The sequence below is a fragment of the Mastigoproctus giganteus genome, chromosome 1, assembly GCF_048544385.1.
Source record: "Mastigoproctus giganteus isolate SK-2022 chromosome 1, ASM4854438v1, whole genome shotgun sequence".
Classification (NCBI taxonomy): Eukaryota; Metazoa; Arthropoda; class Arachnida; order Uropygi; family Thelyphonidae; genus Mastigoproctus; species Mastigoproctus giganteus.
The window spans coordinates 18020815-18043100 of NC_143575.1; the positions used below are offsets into that span (position 1 = coordinate 18020815).

A 22286-nucleotide genomic window follows, 5' to 3' on the forward strand; every position below is an offset into this window, starting at 1 on the left:
ATGTTCTGAACTTTATTTTTAAGTGTTGTTCTTCGTAGTTGGGACAGGACAATAGGATGTGGTTCCAGGATTCCTCTTCCCCACAGGAGCAATGAGGATTTGTCGCCAGGCCGAATTGGAACGGTTTCGCTTTAAGAGCGCCATGTCCTGTTAGGATGTAGGATGTGCTCATGGATGGATACAACCAATTATAATGTGGCTTATTCATGGCAAAGGTGACATCCGGGATAAAAAGTCTTGTGACCGCTCCAGTGGGACTTTCATCACATCTAACCTGCCAAAGGGAGAGGAGTTTATTCCATAGGTTTATTTTTTCCAGTTTGATATTTGTAGCAGGATTGCAGTCTATTTCAAGGAGTGAGATTGGTAGGCCTTTTTTTGTGTTTGTAGATGAAACCTCTGTAAGCTATATACAGGTCCAGGGGAAGGGGCCCAGATAGAAACGGCAGTGCATTAGTTTATGTTGTTCTTGTTACACGGTGTGTCGCAAGCAGTATAGTTCTTTGCATGGAAAAGAGTTTGGCCCGGATTTTACTGTTAGTGATCCTATAAAACCAGACCCCAGCAGCATAGGAGGCAATTGGCAAGAACACAGCTTTATAGTAGAGAGACAGGGTTCTTTTGGTGAGTCCCCAGTCCGAACGGGAGATCCTGATGACGGCTGCAGTGAAGGCTTTGGTTTTTTTTGCTAAACTGTTCACGTGCAGTTGGAAACTGAGCCTGCCGTCCAATATTATGCCAAGGTGTTTAGTTTGTGCAACATATGGAATTTGCTTCCCGTGAATAAGCACTTTAGGGGGTCTGCGGCAATCCAACCTGTTTTCGAAGATCATTAGCTTTGTTTTTGTGTTTGATATTTTTAATTTATTTGTTTGGGTCTAGTTTACCATGTCAATCAGGACAATCTTTGCACGGTCCTCAAGGGTCCTCCTTTATCTTCCTGCAATGCAAATAACCAAGTCGTCTGCATAGGCGAAATTGACGAAGTCGTCAAAGCTTCTGGTGAGCCACTGGTCAAGTACTGTACAGAGTTCCAAAGGAGTGGTCCTAGCACTGACCCTTGTGGGCAACCTCTGTTTATAAATTTTGAATATGACAGGTGTTGGGCAGTGACCTGAATTGTTCTGTTACTGAAGTAGGATCTTATGACTTTGTAAATATATTGATTGCAGTTTGCCAGTCTAAGGGACATGAGGGAACTCTCCCACCAAAGGGTATCAAAGGCACCCTCAAAATCCACAAAGATGGCCATCTCATAGACTGCTGTGGAATGTGTACAGTGTTTTACAAGGGCTGCTATGGCATCTTCCGCGGAGGATCCTTTTTTGAAGCCATACTGCGAGTTGGATGAAAGGTTTTGTGAGTTTAGGACAGTTTGGATTCTGGGACCAATCATTCTTTCAAACAGCTTTCCCAGGTTGGCTAACAGAGAGATTCGGCGGTACTCTCTTGGGTCGGTATTATGTTTTCCCGGTTTTTGAATAATTTTAAGCAGTGCCTGCTTCTATAAATTGGGAAATATGCCTTCCAAGAGGCACTTGTAGAGATTTAACAAAATATTAGGGTAGAAGTCATTAAATCTGGTGATGACTGCATTTTCTACCAGATCAAGGCCTGGACACTTTTTGGGATTCAACTTGGCCACCGCAGCACCAAGTTCAACAGCAGTGAAAAGGTCAACGTCCAGGGTACCTTCGTTAGTGGCATTGTCTGCTCGAATCTGAATTTGGTGCATATTGTCAAGATTGGGATCATCTTCGGGAAAGACGTGTTCAATGATTTTTTCAGCTGTTGAGTTCCAGTCATATGTTTCACTGTTTTGATATTGCACTGTGTTGTATATATTTGGGCAGATAATTTTGTTCCTACAGATCTTGTATATGAGGCCCCAGGATTAGTGTTCCCTGCTTGGGAAACCAATTGTCTCCAAGACCTTAATTTGTTCTCTGCGATGGTTTTATGGTAGATTTTTCGCTTCTCCTTGTACTCTTGCTTGAGAGCATTAACTTCAGGATCAGGCCAGTGCCTGCGTCGTTGAAAGGCTCTCCGTGCCACATGCGTTTATTTTCTGAGATCGGTTAGTTCCTGTGTCACCAAGGAGTATGAGGAGTGTGCAATTTCTTTTGCTTGGCAGCATATTCAGTGGCTCTGAAGAGGGATGACTGTACATAAAAAGCATATTCAGCTGCAGAGAGGTTGTTAAAGTTTGGAGCTGTCACTTTAAAGTCAAGGTTCAGAGATGCTCAAAACTTAGCCCAATTTATGTTTCGTATTGAAAATCTTCTAAGGTCCTCCAGATTGTTGCGGTTGTTCTTTGGTGCTGCAGCCGTGATAGTGAAGGAGATGGCATGGTGGTCACTGTTAGATATGTCTGTTAGAACGTCCCACTCTGCAATGTGATTCGAAACTGGGGGTGAGGTTAAAGTGAGGTCGATGTTGGACTCCCCATGCACGTTGGAGAAAGTATAAGGTTTACCACCTTCATTGTTTATCATCCAGTTGTGGACCAGAATGAAGTCCTCAAGGAGGGCGCCACGAGAATCAATTTGGTTACTGTGCCAAAGATGGGATTTGGCATTAGAATCTGTTGTTAACATTTTGCCGGTAGACCCCACCAGTGAAACGTTCGTCTATACGCACCAGGGATCCTAATTCTGGTCAGCCAAACATGCTCCATATTAAGAAGCCACCGCCACCCTCTTGGATAGTGTGGGTCCAAGTACTATGGGTCCATGGACTTGTGTTGCTTGCACCACGAAGGCGTCCGTTGGCGTGTTACACCAGGTGTTTGGACTCATCCGAACAGCACACTCGTTTCCAGTCCTCCTGTTTCCAACCAGCGTGTTGTTGACACCAACATTCGCCGTCGACAATGATCAGCGGTGAGGAAAGGGTGTCTCTTTGGTCGTGTGCTATGGAATCCCATACGTTTGAGTGTGCGGCGCATCATCATTTGTGATATTGTTTTTGCATCCCTATATTGTATTGCGATGTCAACTGTTGCACAGTTGACAGCCGTTGAGCCAGTACAACGCGCTGCACCCTTTGCTCACCACAAAGATCCACCTTGCGTAGTCCTTTACAGTTCTGTTCGGCGGGAGGGTTTGACCCGTTCGATACCATTCTTTGTCACCTAAACCATAGTGGGTTGTGAGCAACCGACAAGACGTGCCGTTTCCGATATGGAAGCATCCGACGCACGAGTTGCCTTATGCCCTTTTGAAACTCCGTGATTTCTTTTCTATGTCCCATAATTGCTACTTTATCACTTTGACTTTCACGACCAGATGCAAATTACCACAATGCTATGCAGCATTGTCCATTACGGAAAGGGTGGTCATAATTCAATGATCACTGATATCATCATTTTTCTTTTTCCGCAGTGCGAAGGACATTTTCGCTGTTTATAAGTTGTGGTGGGGAAGTTATCCACCACAATTTATACAATGTTTATGGGGTGATGGTTTGTTCGCGGAATAACTCCCAAGTTCTTAATAATATTAAAGAATTTAATTCGTAAAAATCATTAGGATTAACCTAGACCACACTCTGAAGTGGAATGATCACATTAATTATATAATGTGATTATATAAACAAAATACATTTGTTTATATAAATATTTTATATACTGTATATATATATATATATATATATATATATATATATATATATATATATATATATATTTTACATACAAAAGTTGATTATTTCTCGTTCGAAGGCACTCTCTCTTGAATTATTGTCTAAATGTCTGGATCAACGCTAAGTGCAATTGGAAATTAGTAGAAATAATATGATAAGAATTATACTCTAGAGCAGGGGTTCTTAACCTTTTTTGTGCCATGGACCCCTTTGGCAGTGTGGTGAAGCCTATGGATCCCTTCTCAGAATAATGTTTTTAAATGCATAAAATAAAATATATACGATTACAAAGGAAACCAATTATATTGAAATACATTAATAAAAAAATATATATAAAACAAATTGCGATGTAGTAATATGTGCTTCTTTATTAACGTATTAAATAACAAGACATTTAAAGTTAAATTTTATTTTTTAAAGACATATCAGTGTGAAGGCTGTTGTTGTTTATTAGCTCGAATAACAGGCCTGACGATCAATCGAATAACAGGTCAGGAGCAGGAGTGTAGTGGCACGCGCTCTTTGGGTGGACCTGGGTTCAAGTCCGTGACTGCTAAATACGTCTAACGTTGATGATTTATTGTAAACTCCACTGATCTGGTGGTCGTGCCGCAATATAAACAAGAACATTTTAACATTGAACTGTGGGAGTGGTCTTTGACAAGGCAACACACATGTCAAGTTGGACATCCAATCGATTTTTGGTTTTGATGGTTACAAGTGTTGAAAATCCCGACCCGCAAAGATATATTATTGCAAATGGAATTCATAATTGAAGAATCTGCCAAATTTCAGTTAGAGGTTAGTGAAAATAAAGATGCAATTTTTTCCCCATCCAAGTTCACGGACCCCACCTGAATTCTTAACTTGTGGGACCCCTCGGGGATCCGTGCACCCCCAGGTTAAGAATCCCCGCTCTACAGAGAGAGAGAGAGAGGTGAGCTTTCTTCAAAAGTCAGTATATGATCACTTCAGGTGTCACTTAGTCTATATGATCACTTTAGAAATTATGATGTAGCTAATGGTATATGACATCATGGTATAGATAAGAATTTAAGTAGAAGGGCTATTTCTGTTCACTTGTATGTTTAGATGTCTGTATATATATTTTTTATATTAAAAAATATAAAAAAAATTATAAAAGTTCCGTTATGCGTATTATATTGGTTTGACACAACCCTCGTAGTGCAGAAGGGATAGAAAGGAAAACTAACGTTTTTTGTTAGGGATTGAAAATATTTCTTATTTAAGGAATTTATTCGGAATTATTTCTTAATTCAATTAAAATTTCAATTAATTCCTTAAATAAGGAATATTTTCAATATTCCTTAAATATTTAATTTAAGCAATTATTTATTTGAGGAATTATAATAATTATTTAATTATTAAGGAATTAAATAATAATTCCTTAAAATTCCTAAATTTTTAAGGAATTATAAATAATATTCTTTATATTAAATATTAAATTATTTAAAGAATATTGAAAATATTCCTTAAGGTATATTTTTGTAAAAAAATTTTATAAAAATTTTTGTGCCATGAATCGATCCCTTTGGCAGTCTGGGGAAGCCTATAGATCCCTTCTCAGAATAATGTTTTTAAATGCATAAAATAAAGTACATGTACATAGGATTACAAAGGAAATTGAAAATATTCCTAAAGGAATATTTAAAATAATCCTTAAATTTAACTTTAAAAAGTAATTTGATATGAGTAATATTTTCAATAAGGAATACAAAAAAGGTAGTGGCATGCGAGCCAGCCAAGATTCGAACCTGGAATCTCCTGATCCGTAGTCAGGCGCGTTATCCATTGCGCCACTGGCCCTCTTTAATAATTGTTTTATATTTGCAAGAAACACACGTTAATTGATATTCATTGAACTTTATTTCTTTAAATCAATTTCTTTGAGATGTGACATTTAACCAGCGATGAGGTTGAAAAACATGTCTTGAATTCTTTTTTAGAACTATCCTGCAAGGTATCATTCATTTAATTAATCTTATTCACGTTGGATAAAGTTTCTTTCCTCGAATTTTTCAATTTAGGAAAGAGCAAAAAAGTTGCAATGTCTCAAACATTGCGAATATTCCAGATGATCATATTGTTATTATTTAAAATTATTAAAAAAAAACAAAAAAAAAACTTGTTGACAACGATAGTCCTTAACAAGTTATAGCGATGTAAAAGTTGTTGATAAATAAAATTATATTATATTGTATTGTATTATTTTTATTAAAAATACAGCCTATGTATGGTTTGAGGATGGATTCTGGCAAGGTTTCCGAAACGTTGCCTTAATGTATAGTGATTTAGTTAATAGTTAAATGTTCACCTTAATATTCACTTGGTATAAAAGCGGTCATTACAGAAATCTATATTCCATATTATTATAGAAATCTAGATTCCACGTAACGTACTCCACTTATAATCCGTATTAAATTAAGCTGTTACCTTGACCCGGGGTTAATCAATTGGAGCTGAATTGATTAACACTTTATTACATCGAATATAGAAATTTATTACGGCCGAGAGTACTTGGAATAATATAAAAAAGACCATTTTCACTTAAAAATATAAATTGCTTAACCAGGGACGGTCTCAGGTAGGGATTAAAGGGACTATAACCTCCTTTCTCTCTTTATGATCGAAATCATGTGATTTTTTTTGCTGCTACATGATTTAACCCCAGGACCTCACATCTGGTGAGTATGGGCTTGGCACACCCAGGTCCTGAGCTGGATATCATCATTCTTCTCTTTCTTGGTGATTCCCTTCTACTTTTGACTCTTGTTTTCTCTCTCGGGGTAATTCAGAATTTTTTTTTTTTTTTTTTGACTGGTGTAAGGAATAAGCCTCAGGCTTCCTTGTACAATAATAATAATAATAATAAGGAAAGGAATCTTTCAGGGAGATGCCCTGAGCCCATTGTAGTTCTGTCTAGCACTTAACCCGCTATCTACCATGCTCAACGGCAGCAAGTATGGATATAACCTCAAAGAAGGAAGGAAAAGCCTGTACACCCTCACCCACCTGATGTACATGGATGAGTTCAAGCTCTACGCGGGAACTGAGAAACACCTTCAGCAACTACCCCAGATCACCGAAGAATTCAGCAATGATATTAGGATGGAATTTGGTCTAGACAAGTGCAAGACCTACGGATTGCGTCAGGGAAAATTAGTCAACCGAAACTACCAGCTGTTGACTGGTAAAGAGATAGAAGCCATGGCAGAGGGAGAGGCCTACAAATAAATACTTGGGGATGATGCAGTCTCAGCAAGTACAGCACAAGGAAATTAAGACCTGCCTGACCGAAAAATACCATCAGACTCAGAAGCCTGCTGAAAGCAAAGCTGAACGGAGGGAACACAGTTAAAGCCATAAACACCTATACAGTCCCAATGCTAACATACTCCTTCGGGGTCATAGATTTGACTAACACCGCGCTGGAGGATATCATGAGAAAGACAAGGACAATGATGACCATGAGTCGCCAACACCACCCGAAATCTGCCGTGGAGAGACTGACAATTGCCCGGGAAGAAAGAGGAAGAGGCCTGATATACCTGATAGAGCAACAGAAAACAGCGATAGTTAACCTCAAGGATTACTTTCAGAAACACACAGCAGCACTCCACCAGGCCATAAGGAAGACAGACAAGCAGTATACCCCACTGAACCCATTGTGGTTCTGTAACCAGGAGGTACAAACGAAGATAGAAAGATGGGCAGAGAAGACACTCCATATGACAGACACTACAATGATCCCCATCAAGATCACATAGATAAAATTGCTTCCAATGCATGGCTCATGAGCGGGATGCTCTTCCCCGAGACTGAAGGATTCATGCTCGCCATCCAAGACCAGGTAATCAACACCAGGAATTATAGAAAATACATCGCCAAGGAGCCTGGAGTGTTCGATGACACATGTCGGCGATGCCATGCCACCTGACCTCCGAAACGATCCAACACATCTCTGCGGGATGCAAGGTGATCACCCAGACTGAATACACTCATAGACACGACCAGGTAGCCAGGATAATACATCAGAAGCTAGCAAGGAAATACCAGTTAGTCGAATAAAGTGTACCGTACTACAAGTACGAACCCCAGTCAGTACTAGAGACCCCAACCCACAAGCTGTACTGGGACCGCGCCATAATAACGGATAGGACAATCCTGCACAACAGACTGGACATAACCGTTATGGACATGAAGGAAAAGGCTACCTATCTGATTGACATAGCGGTACCCAACACTGGCAATCTGCAGAAAACCCATGGGGAAAAAATCAGGAAGTACGCGAACCTAAGACAGGAGATCAGAGAGGTGTGGCATATGCAACAAGTAACGACCATCCCGATCATCATGTCAACCACAGGTAGGTGCCAAAGACCCTACATAACAGCCTAGCAGCAATAGGTCTCCCAGCGAACACCTACAAGAAATTCCAGAAAGTAGCAATCCTGAACACCTGTAGGATAGTTAGAGAGTTCTTCGACTAACAGTAACACCAGACATAACAACAACCACGCTGTGTACTTGGCAGCAATACCCGTCACGAGGTGGAACCCCCAATCAGGGAGAAATAATATAAGAGAGCAACAATAATAATAGTGTATAGTGTGTTCGCGTCTAACTGCACCAAGGGTTTCTCCCATCTCCGCTTTGCTTTCATTGTGGGTGTGACAGTTCACTGTAAAGGGCAGAGATTTAAAAGTGTATGGATATTGTATGAGTGTAGTGTTGTGTATCGTTGTTCTTCTGGCTATTTAGCCGCTAGACCCCTGCTGGGGCCCAACGTTGTCTACACTGTGCCTCGTGGAGGCAGACCAGGTACACTAGTATTTAGATATTTACTCTGGCAGGTCCTGCCACCTAATTTCCTGAAATTTATATATATATATATATATATATATATATATATATATATATATATATATATATAATAAATAAATAAATAAATAAAATAAAAATTCTTGCTCGGTGGGGGTTAAGAAAATTGAGTAGAAAGGCCAAATCAGTTTAGTGTGAACCCAATTAAATTTAGTCGTTAAACTTTTCAAGTTATGTGGGGTATACACTAGCGTATTAGATAATAATAATAATAATAATAATAATAATTAAAGCTTAATGATTCTCCGGAATCCCGCTTTAGCCTCTTCCCCACACCTAGTCGAAAAGACCTTCGTTCGAATCCAGCCAATGATGCGATGAATCTTTATGGGCTTTTTCCACAACGTGGTCATATTAGTTAGTTAGTCTTTGGTGAAGGTAGCATGGTTATATAACCCTTGGAAACTTGGATTTTTCGCCCAGAAGAGAGGCGACTCGATCATAGAACATACGCAATTTACAGAGTGTGGTGAGATCTGTATGGGGGTTGGATCCGATTGTGTAGGCTGCAGAGTTTGGCCTGATTGAGGTTTGTGGGGTTCTGAGAAGAGTGATTGGTAGAGTGAATGAGGGTGGAGTTCTCACTGTTGTGGACATTTGCAAAACTGGGAGTCATGGATTCAAATTGCAGGGGTTGAGGTTTGGATTGGACTCTGGGAAGTTTTTTTTTAGGTACTTAGAAAGTACCGACTTTCGATTGCTAGAGCAAGGTGCCCTTGCAGGTGGTCTGGGCTGACAGTTTGAATGGGTTCAGGAGTTAACTGGATGGTTACCTGTGGAGAGAGAGGCATATGGTTTACACTTTTATATATATATATTTATTTTTTCCCAATGGAACAAAAGCCTGTTACTATTACTATATATGTAGTGCAATATGGTCTAAGTCGCTAATGCGCCTTAAAAAAAAGAAAAGAAAAAGAAAGCGAATAGTCTTTTGCATGGTTTTCCAATATTAAAATACATTGAAAATAAACTTATTTTTTGAATCGCTTTCTTTTTTCCCCTGCCCATGCTATTCTATTGCATTTATTTAATAAATTCCTGTCTTTGCAGCCAGATCTGTGTAAACTTGCCTTGCATCTTTTTGCCCTTACTAATATCGATGCCAAGGGTCATAAATTTAAATGAAAATTTACAAACGACTACACTTTAAAACATTAATCTCTCTTCCGTGTAATAAATTTTTAAATTGCTCTTGGGGAAAAAAAAAAAAAAAAAAATGTAATCGTTTCTCCGATAGTGACTCCATCTGGTGAACGTAATATGAAACAGGAATCTTTTAATTCGTACTGGCCAAAAGTATGAAATTCAAAAATCATATAATCATATGGAGCCAGAGCTCGCAAAGGAATGGAACCTGTTCATCATACGCATTGGTAATATCATCTATACTTGGTTATTAAAAACAATAACTTTTATTAACGATTTAAGTTTCGTAAAATTTTCCATTTCGATTCTTGTATGAAAATAAACTTTATTCAGTTTCCATGAATGCAGATTCTCTTTTTTCATAAAGTCATATTTTTAAGTTAGTGGCTTCAAATTATTTATAAAGTGGATTATTACACCAATCATAACGATTAACTATATCAATAATAAATACGTAGTCGTTGTGAATCTGCGTATATCAGGAACTGACGTACCAACCCAAGTGTTTCATTTGTTCAAACAATACATTTGACGTAATAATACGCTACTTAAAAGAGGTCATTTTAGTTTCAAAAAATAAATTAGTTTTGCTATAATTCATTAAAACGAAAGAAGAAAGTTTAATCTTCCTAAATTCATAATATGGAACGATGCTTGCAGAACGAATCCTGTGAGGTTATTGAAAGCGGTTCCTTCAGGGTAGCGTGGCCGAGTGGTCTAAGGCGCTGGTTTTAGGCACCAGTCTCATTGAGGCGTGGGTTCGAATCCCACCGCTGCCAAAGGTACTTATTTTTGCTTATTGAAGTTAAACTGTTTCTCCACCCGTTGAATATTTTGTCTGAAAATTATATTTGACTAATTCACTTTCTACGTGAATTTCAATCCAGTGTTTCTTAATGATTAAAGTATTAAGAATAAATAAATGCATTTTTAAGGAAAAAAAATGCCCAATTTTTTTGGCCAATCGTTCAATTTACCATTACTAGGCCTTAAGACATGGTCCGGTTATCTCCCCTGAGTTTCTGCACTATCATATTATGCCTAGACGTTTTAATTCTTGTCTCCAGATAGCAGCACTGGGATGCAGCTACAACTTCAGTCTATGGTATGTAGTATTTCTTGTACTGTAATAACCGGACGGGTAAATAAAGCCCCGATTTAAATATTCGAATTCATATAAATTTCATGCATGTACACGTAATCAGGGAAGTGGAGAGCTAACGTGAGTGCTGGTACAAAGTACATAGTTTCCTCCCTTGGCTTTTATGTGTTTGTGTTTATTAAAATGTATCGCTGTGTAGGCATGAAGGTTAAAAAGCAACAAGTCGATTCTAACAGCAACAAGATAAAAAAATAAAATAAAATGATAGTTTTAGGCAAAAATTCAGATCAGGGTGCGCTCTCCACACTACTGGCGTTTTTAATTGTATGGTTTTTTTTTAATAGACTTTCAATATTGGCTTGTGAAAAAAAGGTTATCTTATATTTCGTCACTAATTCGGCACTGATCCAAGCAATTAATGATGTCTGTAATCGGTTAAACTTTAGAACAGGGCAAAAGAAGTGTGGATTTTTTAATAGACTTTCATTTTTGCTTAGGAAAAAAAGTTATGTTACGTTGGAGTGAGCACCCTGTTCTGAAGTTTTGCTGTTTTATTATTTTAAGTTTGTGGATTTTTTTGCCGACTATTAAAAATGAACTTAATTATATAAATTTGTGATTATTAAGGTCTCGGCAGGTCCCCTTTGAAGAATTGCAAGCTCGAGTACTGTAGAATTCCTAATTTCAACTCCTGTCTTTTGTCGGGCCTGGATATAATTTATGAATTTTTCAAAAACAATTATAAAATTAACGCCTTTTTGTTGTGTCCTGTAAACTTATAATAATCCCGTGAAATGAGTGAAAAACGCATTTTCTTTCAAGGTAGCGTGGCCGAGTGGTTTTAGGCACCAGTCTCATTAAGGCGTGGGTTCGAATCCCACTGCTGCCAAAGTTATTGCAGTAGTTTTGAAAACTTTAACCCAACCGTTCGCTGTTTTGTCTGAAATTGATATTTGACTAGTTCACTTTCTAAGTGAATTAAAATTCAGTTTTTCTTCAAGACTAAATTTATTAGCGTATAAAGAATAAATAAATTATATTTTTAAGGAAATAAAAATAAAGACTGCACTCGGAAAATCGTCCAATTTACCATTTCTAGGCCTTAAGACATCGGTGCACGGTCCATCTATCTCTCTATCATCCGTATGCCTGAGTTTCTGTACTAACCATAATATTATGACTACCAGTAATTACTGTCTTCAGATGGCAGCACTGGGGTGTAGCTACAACTTCAATCCATGGTAATATTTCTTGTTCTTTCGCACTCATATAAAATTCATCCATATAATCAGGGAAGTGGAAAGCTAATGCGGACACTGGCATAAAGTACATAATAATCCCTCCACCTTGGTCTTGTATATCCAGCTCAGGACCCAGGGTCCTGAGCTGGATATCACCATTCTTCTCTTTCCAGCTTTCTTGGTGATTCCCTTCTACTTCTGACTCTCTCTCTCTCTCTCTCTCTCTCAAGGTAACATGGGATTTTTTTTTTTTTTTGGATGGTGCAGCATAAGCCTCAGGCTTCCTTGCACTTTATGGATAATAATAATAATAATAATAATAATAATAATAATAATAATAATAATAATAATAATATGTGCTTCTGTGTATTAAAATGAATCGCTGTGTAGGCATGAAGGTTAAAAAGCAACAAGTCGATTCTAACAGAACCAAGATAAGAAAATTTAAAAATACTTTATAACAGTTTTATTATTTTTTAAGTTTGTGGATTTTTTGCGGAGCATTAAAAATGAACTTAATTACTTAAATTTTTGATATTAAGATCTCGGCCGGGCCCTCCTTGAAGAATTGCAAGTTCCAGTACTGTAGACTCCCTAATTTTTTCAACGTGGCTGAGTTAGTTGGTTTCAGGCGAGGGTAGCATGTTTTTTTCTCCCGGAAACTCGGGTTTTTCGTCCAGAAAAACAGAAAATCTACCTCAGAACACACGCAATTTACAGACAATATACAAGGAGCAATATGGCCTTAGTCGCTGATGCGCTTAAAATTTTGCAACTCCCTAATTTCAACCCCCTCATTCTCGTCGGGCCTGATTATAATTTTGAAATTTTCATGAAATCTTATAAAATTAACGCCATTTCGTTGTGTCCTTTGAGGTTATTAAAATCCTGTGAGGTGTTTGAGAGACTCTTTGTCAGGGTAGCGTGGCCGAGTGGTCTAAGGCGCTGGTTTTAGGCACCAGTCTCATTGAGGCGTGGGTTCGAATCCCACCGCTGCCAAAGATATCTATTTTTACTTTTTGAAGTAATTTTGAAAACTTTTTTCCCCAACCGTTGACTGTTCTGTGTGCAAATCATATTTGGGAAATTCACTTTCTACGTGAATTTAAATTCAGTTTTTCTTAACGACTAAAATTGTTAATGTATTAAGAATAAATAAATACAATTTTAAGGAAAAAAAAAATAATAATAAAGACAGTGTGCTCGGAAAATCGTCTAATTTACCATTCGCCTCAAAACATCGGTGCAGCTGTCTCCCCACCTAGAGAGCCCCTCATAGGGTATGCGGGGCTGTATGCGAAAATAAATGCTGGGCCGAAAAAAAAATAAACTTTTATTTACTCATTAAAGATACATCGTTTTTCAAATCTAAAAATAATTATTAAAATAAAATCCCAGAAAGCAAAAGTAACAAAAACAATTTATATATGAAATCCAATGTGAAATTCGCGACTTACTATAAAGTACAATTTTTTTGAATCAGGGTTCAATGTAAGTAATAAAATGTAGGCTAATATTTTATTTTTTATTTTTTTATAAAACCACATCGCCAGCGCGGGGCCGCGGGGCCACGTGCGATACACACCCTGCACATCCCTGCACATACGCAGTACCTAAAGTTTCTACACTGACTATAAAATTATGATAGCAGTTTTAATTTCTGTCTCCAGATGGCAGCACATGGGATGCAGCTACAACCTCATCCATGGTAATATTTCTTTTTCTGTAATAACAAGAGGGCCCCAATAGAGCCCTAATTTAAACATTCGCATTCATATAAATTTCATGCATATAACGGGGAAGTGGAGAGTTAACTCGGGCGCTGGTGCGAAAATATGTGTTTGTGTGTATTAAAATGTATTCATATGTAGCATGAAAGTTAAAAAGCAACAAGTCGATTCTAAAAATTTCTCAATTGTTTGAGAAAACGAAGGAACTCATTGGTGATTCAAAAGTATACAATGAGTGGAAGAAGAAAGGAGGATGCCTCTCTAAAAGGAAGAAATGCAATACTCCCTAGAACGAGACCGCGGGAATTTGGAGTGAATTTATTATTATTATTAGCCATATGGTGCAAGGAAGCCTGAGGCTTAGGCAGCACCAGCCAAAAAAAAAAAAAAAAAAATTTAGGCAACGAAAGACCCATTTCCAACCGAAGTATGCTGCGGGAGTTTAAGTACAGTACTTCGGGGTTTGGTAGTCGTGTGCCTATACGAAAGCCGCTTCTTTCGGAAAAAAATTGAAAGATTCGACTGGAGTGGTATCGCCATTGCTAAGACTGGACTGTGGAACAGTGAATAAAGATTATATGGTTAGATGAGTGTCGATTTACACTTTTTTGGACTAATGGTGGGGTGAAAGTTTCGAGTGAAACTGGTGATACCATGCATCAAGTCTCTCGTTTCCACCACTCAAACAGCCGAAGGTAGGCGCAATCCTAAACACCACTGCAGGTGTTCAGGATTGCGACTATCTGGAGTTCCCTGTAAGTTTTCGCTGGGAGACCTATTGCTGCTAGGCTGTTATGAAGGGTCTTTGGCACCATACGTGCGGGTTACACGATGATTGGGATGGTCGTCACTTGTTGCATATGCCACATCGCTTTAATCTCCTGTCTTAGGTTCGAGTACTTCCTGAATTTTTCCCCATGGGTTTTCTGCAGGTTGCCAGTGTTGGGTATCGCTATGTCAATCAGATAGGTAGCCTTTTTCTTCTTGTCTACAAGGGTTATGTCCGGTCTGTTGTGCGGAATTGTGTTATCCGTTATTATGGCGCGGTCCCAGTACAGTTTGTGGGTTGGGGTCTCTAGTACTGCCTTGGGTTCGTACTTGTAGTACGGTACACTTTCTCAGATCAGATAGTATTTTCTTGCTAGTTTTTGATGTATTATCCTGGCTACCTGGTCGTGTCTATGAGTCTACGCAGTCTGGGTGATCACCTTGCATCCCGCGGTGATGTGTTGGATCGTTTCTGAGCCCAGGTGCCATCGTCGATATGTGTCATCGGACATTTCGGGTTCCTTGACTATGTATTTTCTATAGTTTCTGGTGTTGATTACCTGATCTTGGATGGCGAACATGAATCCTTCAGTCTCGGGGAAGAGCGTCCTGCTCGTGAGCCATGCATTGGAAGCAGTTTTATCTATGTGATCTTGATGGAGATCATTATAGTGTCTGCCATGTGGAGTGTCTTCTCTGCCCATCTTTCTAGCTTTGTTTGTTCTTCCTGGTTGGGTGGGGACTCCTCGCTTAGTTTCAGTGAGGTATACCGCTTGTCTATTTTCCTTATGACCTGGTGGAGTGCTGCTGTGTGTTTCTGGACGTAATCCTTTAGGTTAACGATTGCTGTCTTCTGTTGCTCAATGAGGTCTCTCAGGCCCCTTCCTCCTTCTTCTCGGGAAATTGTCAGTCTCTCCACGGCAGATTTCGGGTGGTGTCGGCGGCTCTTGGTCATCATTGTCCTTGTCTTTCTCATGATATCCCCCAGCTCGGTGTTAGTCCAATCTATGACCCCGAAGGAGTACGTTAGCACTGGGACTTCATAGGTGTTTATGGCTTTAACTGTGTTACCTCCGTTCAGCTTTGCTTTCAGCAGGCTTCTGAGTCGTTGATGATATTTTTAGGTCAGGCAGACCTTAATTTCCTTGTGCTGTAACTGCTGAGCCTGAATCATCCCCAAGTATTTGTAGGCGTCTCCCTCTGCCATGGCTTCGATCTCTTTACCAGTCTGCAGCTGGTAGTTTCGGTTGACTAATTTTCCCTGGTGCAATCCGCGGGTTTTGCATTTGTCTAGGACCAAATTCCATCCTAATATTGAATTTGGTCTAAACATCATCCATGTACATCAGATGGGTGAGGGTGTACAGGTTCTTTCTTTCTTTCTTCCTTCCTTCTTTGACGTTATATCCGTACTTGCTGCTGTTGAGCATGGTGGATATCTGGTAAAGTGCTAGACAAAGCACAGTGGGCTAGAAAACTAAGGTGCCTCCGTAGCCAGGTTGGCAGGAACAGCAGTGCGTAGCACATGCTTCTTGATTAGACCGGGGTTCGACCACGTGACCACCGGATGCGGAAAGGTCAGGGAATGACCACCGCATATCCCCGGAGCAATATGGCCTTAGTTGCTAATGCTCCTAAAAAAAACCCAAATAAACCTACAAAACTATTATTTTAAGGCCACTCGAATAATTAAATTCATCTGCCGAGCATTGTGTATTATGTCTGTAAATTACGTGTGTTTTTTGGTCGATTTGCCTGTTTTGCTGGACGAAAAACCCGAGTTGCTGGGGTAAAAAACCTTCCTATCTACGCCTTAGACCGACTAACTCAGCCACGGAGTGAAAAAAGCTCCTGGAGTTCGCCAGTTGTGAGAGTTCTTGATCATCTGTTTTACTTCTTCCCGAATCTCCCACTTTGTCATCTCTTGTACGTCCTTGGTTCTCTTGCGTTCTGGCTACTATCCATGGGGCTCGGCTGTTATTTCTTACTTCCCTGCTCCATATGTTGCCTTAGAGCTCCTTAATCGCCTTCTGCTCGGGTGGTCCGTTCCTTCTTTCCCCTCTTCTCCGTGACTCCTGTAGAAGGAAACACTTCCAGTTGGTGGGGTTGGATGGTCTTGCCCTTCCCTTGTGGTAGCCATATGGGAGACAGCGCCGCTTGCTCCATTGTCTTCCTCGGAAGATTATTTCTGAATATTCGAACCGACCCCTCTGCCTAATGCCCGAACGCGAGTGACTTTATCCTGCGCCACTATTGATGCAGTATTATTATTATTATTATTATTATTATTATTATTATTATTATTATTATTATTATTATTAATATCTGTTTATTGCTCTGCTTTAGAGTCATATCCTGGACAGCAGTAAGCTAGGGGGTGATTATTACATTCACAGTTTAAGGCAGGGACATGTGTCTGGGGTTACATGGAGCCACATGTATACTTAACCTGAAAGGAACAGTATTTACAGAATTCTTTAATTACATACTTTAAAACTGTGGAATACCGTAGTATCCCAAACAAAGCAAGATAATATTTGATCATAAGTGCTGGATAAAACGTGAAGTATATGTACAAGCAGGTATTTACTTCGTTGAGGCAGTTCATATTTTCCTACTGGTGGTGTCCCTGTGAGTCATAACGGTAGATTTATGTATGTGTCTATTAATTTCTGGCATCTGTAAGTGTGATGCTTGCAGAATTTGTCGAGGTCGATGGTTAGACTGTTTATTAAATCAACCGTGTTTCCTGGGAACATGCATCTCAGACCATTGAGGTTGCTGTAATGTGTCCACTTGACTTCTTCCGGCAATTCGGGGAGTTTTATTAGGTCACTGATATCAGTGGCGTCAAGTCGTCCTGTAATTAGTCTGGCCAGTGCAAGAAGGTTAGCTGCCACAATTCGTTGTGTCCATGGTGTGACTTCGAGATGGATGTAGAGTTGGGCCTTACAAATAGTGTACTGGTTGCCAGTCCGCCAGTTGAGCCATTTCAGGAGCCAGTATTCCAGACTGAAGAACTTGTTGAAGTGTGTTGTAGAGGCCGATGACCAAATAGTTGCTGCATAAAGAGGAATGGGGTAGAGACATCGAAGGACGTATTTCTTGAACAATTCAGCATTATGTATCTCCATTAGTTGCTGGTGGATTGCTCACATAGCAGAATACATTTTTGTTTTCGTGTTCAGGAATGTGCCTGGAATGTCAGACCCTCGTCCCATACTAAGCTCAGATCCTTGTGCGTTTTAACTTTTTTAATGGGTGATCCGTTGATGGTAACGTTCATATTATTGTGTGACTTCTTCCAGGTCAATGACATTTGGTTACTCTGGAAACCAATCGAAGCCAGAAATTGTTCAAGTTGATGGATTTTTTTATTTGCATGCAGAGCAGTGGCAAGAACCTGATTTTTGTTAGAGGATGTAATGTAAAATTTCAGGTCACCAGCATATGACTGGAAATCAGTTTGGTATGACAGAAAGGGCTCTAGCACTACCGCAAATAGGGTTGGTGATAGGACTCTCCCTTGTGGGATACTCCTGTTAGTAGTGCACGTTGTCCGGAAGCTACGATGTGAGATGATGAGATTCTATGCTCTAGGATTGATTTAATTATGCTGAGAAATACAATCAGGTGTTTGATTAACACAAACAGTTTCTAATTTGTCTTCGGCGGAACTTTAATATTGTATCATCTTGGCCCTCTACCGCTTCTTTTGTAATAAACTCTGAAATTTTTGGTCAGATCTTGTATATTCTGTCAAATCACTTAACACTACAATGTCTGTTATATGGATACCAACTAAAAATCCTTTATACGAGTTTCACCCATATATTAACGATACAGTTTTACAATATGGCTTAGATTTAATAAACATAAAGTACCCTCATTTATCCAAGGTTTGCTAATTTGCTAGGCCAGGGAAGAATAACAGTCATGTTAAGCAGAAAAGAAATATCTAAATAGATTTATTGCTTTTAATTTTTATACTCTGTTCTTATAAACCATTATAGATATACGAACAAAATAAATACATGTATATATTCATATATAACTTTATTTCTGAATAAAATCTTAAAGGAAAAAGTATAAAATAAATAAAAGGTTAAGATGATAAATTTAGATTCGGCTATTCAAGATCAAGGATACTATTTATTAAATAATATTAAAATAATTTAAAATCAAATAAATAATTTTATTATTTAGTAAATTTTATAAATAAATAAATAAATTTAATTAAATTATTAAATATATAATTACATTAACTATAAAGTAACATTATTAAATATATCATTAAAATATATTTATAATAAATATCACACAACAAAATTGGTAACTATTTCCTCTTATAAAAATGAATTTAAACATGTGGGCAGTCATCTTCCAGTTTCATTAAGTTATGAGGTGTGGAAATGCGGATTTTTTGTCATTTAACTTTGAGCCAGTCAAATAAAACGCACACGCGTTTTAGTTGACTGGCTCAAACTCATTTTATTGATAAATATGGTGAAGTTTTTGTATTCTCTTTATTGTGTGGCTTTATGTGGGCATTCGGGAGTATAAAAAGAAAATTTATTTATTTATAATAGCTTGGTGGACGGAATAATATCTATTCATGAACAAAATAACGTTTATGAACAACAGATGGCAGCACCTGGCAAAATTAACTTCTCCCTTAAATTCGGCTTTCGATATTCATCAATCTTTTGGAAACGAAGGGCTCATTGTAATCTCACTTTCAGTGGAGGTTTATAACATTAGACAAGAGCGCCACCACAGCAGTTGTGCATTTAATTTTTCTGCTATTTTTTCCAGGGTATTTTGTTTCACGGCAAGTAAAGCACAAAATTTCCAGCCGGTTCTTAATAATAAGTTAATGAGCGGTCGATAAATTAAATAGCCACCATTAGAGTAATGAAGTAAAAATCACTAAAAAAAAAAAAAAACAAGCGAAGTTTTTTATTCACTTTGACCTAATTAACGCAGTGAGGCAGTTGCGAACATATTGCGCTTGATACGAAAGATTAAGTGAGATTTCTTATCTAGGTAATGTAGAGGAATTCCTCATTCCAGTAATGGCTTTCTTCTGCTCCGAGATTCACTGTTTATAAATCTCTGTCAGTGGGACTGGTGTGATTGCCAGCAAAAGGAGGCGGGAATTTGCCATCGTTTTAAAGACTGTGAACTACATCGCCCCAGTGGAGTAATAAATCTGAAATAAACTAATTTCTTCATCTGCTGCTCAGGTATGCAGAATGTCAATTTCTTAACAATGGTTCGCGTGCAGCATGCTGATTTGTTTCAACAGCATTGAGCACGTGATTAACGAAATCAGCATTTTCTATATACAGTATTGTTGATTGTCAATTCCTTAACAATGGTTCACGTGCAACACACTGATTTGTATCAAGAGCAGTGAGCACGTGATTACCGAAATCAGCATTTTCTATATATAGTATTGTCGATTTGTTGATTGTCAATTTCTTAACAATGGTTCGCGTGCAGCATGCTGATTTGTTTCAACAGCAGTGAGCACGTGATTAACGAAATTAGCATTTCTATATACAGTATTGTTGATTGTCAATTCCTTAACAATGGTTCACGTGCAGCACACTGATTTTTATCAAGAGCAGTGAGCACGTGATTGCCGAACTCAGCATTTTCTATATATAGTATTGTCGATTTGTTGTCAATTTCTTAACAATGGTTCGCGTGCAGCATGCTGATTTGTTTCAACAGCAGTGAGCACGTGATTAACGAAATCAGCATTTTCTATATACAGTCTTAATTCCTTAACAATGGTTCACGTGCAGCACACTGATTTGTATCAAGAGCAGTGAGCACGTGATTACCGAAATCAACATTTTCTATATATAGTATTGTCGATTTATTGATTGTCAATTTCTTAACAATGATTCACGTACAGCATGCTGATTTGTTTATCGCACGTGGTATTCTGGACCAAAACTTGCAAAATTTTAAATTATTAAAAAGATTTTAGAAAAATGTTAAACTACTCAGAAAGTTAAAAACAAAAGGAATACGCCTTCAGCAAATAACACTTAAAACAAAGAAAAAACCAAACAATTTTAATAACTTTTTTGGCTACATTTGTGTTAAGTTAAATAGTGTCACTAGATGGCGCCACGTGGATCTACGATACCTGTTATTGTAAATTTTTAATTGCATCAAAGAAATTTTGAATAAATGCTACTATATTTTTTAAAAGTCAATTAGAGAAGATTTATTAAAATCTCTAATTAGGGACGCGATTAAGTTGGAAGTGGATGTCTTTTTCCCCAACTTAATCCTATTGGAGCATCGAAATGCAACCGAATTTATTTCCTGAGTTTTATTTATTATTAAAGAAAAATTCCAAAATAAATAAAAATCTTAATAAATCACATACACAGTGGCTATGGAAATATTTGATTGATAATTTTACTTTGGCACAGTCTTAAATACTGAAGATTTTTTTAAAAATGTCTAAAATTACATTTTCTTGCTAAATAATCTGTCTAAAAGATTGTTCCATCTTGCAATGAACTTACAAAAAAAGGGTTTTTTAAGGAGGTGTTCTCTCTGGCCTGCTGTTCACTACACTTTTCCATCCATTTATTAGGAATAGGCAAGGCATCACCTGATACAAAGATGAAAGCTGCAGGACAACTATCAGCTCAGCTAATAATCTACGAGTTAACCATTTAAAAAAAAATAGTACATTTTAAAATTCCGTTGCTAGTATACTGATGTTAATTCTTGTATATTTATTCTCTCTATGGTTACCGCCATTTAAAAAAAATCGCGTATGTACCCTGTACGCACGAAAGATGTTATAATTTATGTGAAAACAACTTTTACGAAAATAAAAACCATTTAAATTTTTAAAAAAGAACAGCTAGAACCGCAGTTATGAACGATGTTACGCTTATGCTCACGCCCACTACTTACTCTATCGAATCAACGTTAGAGACTGAGTTAGTATCATAGCGTATATAACGTTTTATAATCATGCCCGCTACTTATTCTACCGAATAAACGTTAGTGACCGAGTTAGCGTCATTTAGGAAGTGACATCGTATGGGTAATTTCCGTCTCGCATTTTCGTTACCCAATCGGTTTTACTTCAGTCCGAAATATTTAGTATGAACGATGTAACGTTTTATGCTCCGCCTGCTACTTACTGTACCGAATCAATGTGAGTGACCGAGTTAGCATTATTAACATCACTTAGGAAATGACGTTATTTGTGTCATTTCCGTCTCGCATTTTCCTTACCAATCGGTTTTGCTTCAGTCTGAAATATTTAGTATAAACGATGTAACGTTTTATGCTCACGCCTGCTACTTACTGTACAGAATTAACGTTAGTGACTGAGTTAGCGTAATTTAGGAAGTGATGTCATTTCCGTCTCGCATTTTCGTTACCAGTCGGTTTTACTTCAGTCCAAAAAAATTTTGTAGGTGTCGCTAAAGATGTTTACACATCAAAAATGGTATCGCATATTGTATCTTCACATTATCGCACAAGGGTGCCACCTAGCGTTGACGTTTGTTCAAAGCATTCTCTACATATCCAATATAATTTTCATAATAAATAGTGTTTTTCTGTGATCATGGACGATCTTGTACATTTGAGAATGCAGTGTACTCGGGCATCAATAATAAATTTTACATTTATTGTATCTGGAAGTGCCTCATATTAGAGCGCACACAGTGTAAAAGAAATCAGATTATAAAAGTTACCATTTTG

General features: G+C 38.1%; 3 non-coding genes across 3 annotated transcripts; 2 read left to right on the forward strand and 1 right to left on the reverse strand.

Moving 5' to 3' along the window:
* Window positions 1–5396: 5396 nt before the first annotated feature.
* On the reverse strand, window positions 5397–5469 carry TRNAR-ACG (transfer RNA arginine (anticodon ACG)). Its single transcript has one exon. It is a non-coding gene; the product is annotated as a tRNA-Arg (tRNA).
* A 4922-nt stretch (window positions 5470–10391) lies between these two features.
* TRNAL-UAG (transfer RNA leucine (anticodon UAG)) lies at window positions 10392–10472 on the forward strand. The gene has a single exon. It is a non-coding gene; the product is annotated as a tRNA-Leu (tRNA).
* A 2482-nt stretch (window positions 10473–12954) lies between these two features.
* TRNAL-UAG (transfer RNA leucine (anticodon UAG)) lies at window positions 12955–13035 on the forward strand. The gene has a single exon. It is a non-coding gene; the product is annotated as a tRNA-Leu (tRNA).
* The last annotated feature ends 9251 nt before the right edge of the window (window positions 13036–22286 follow it).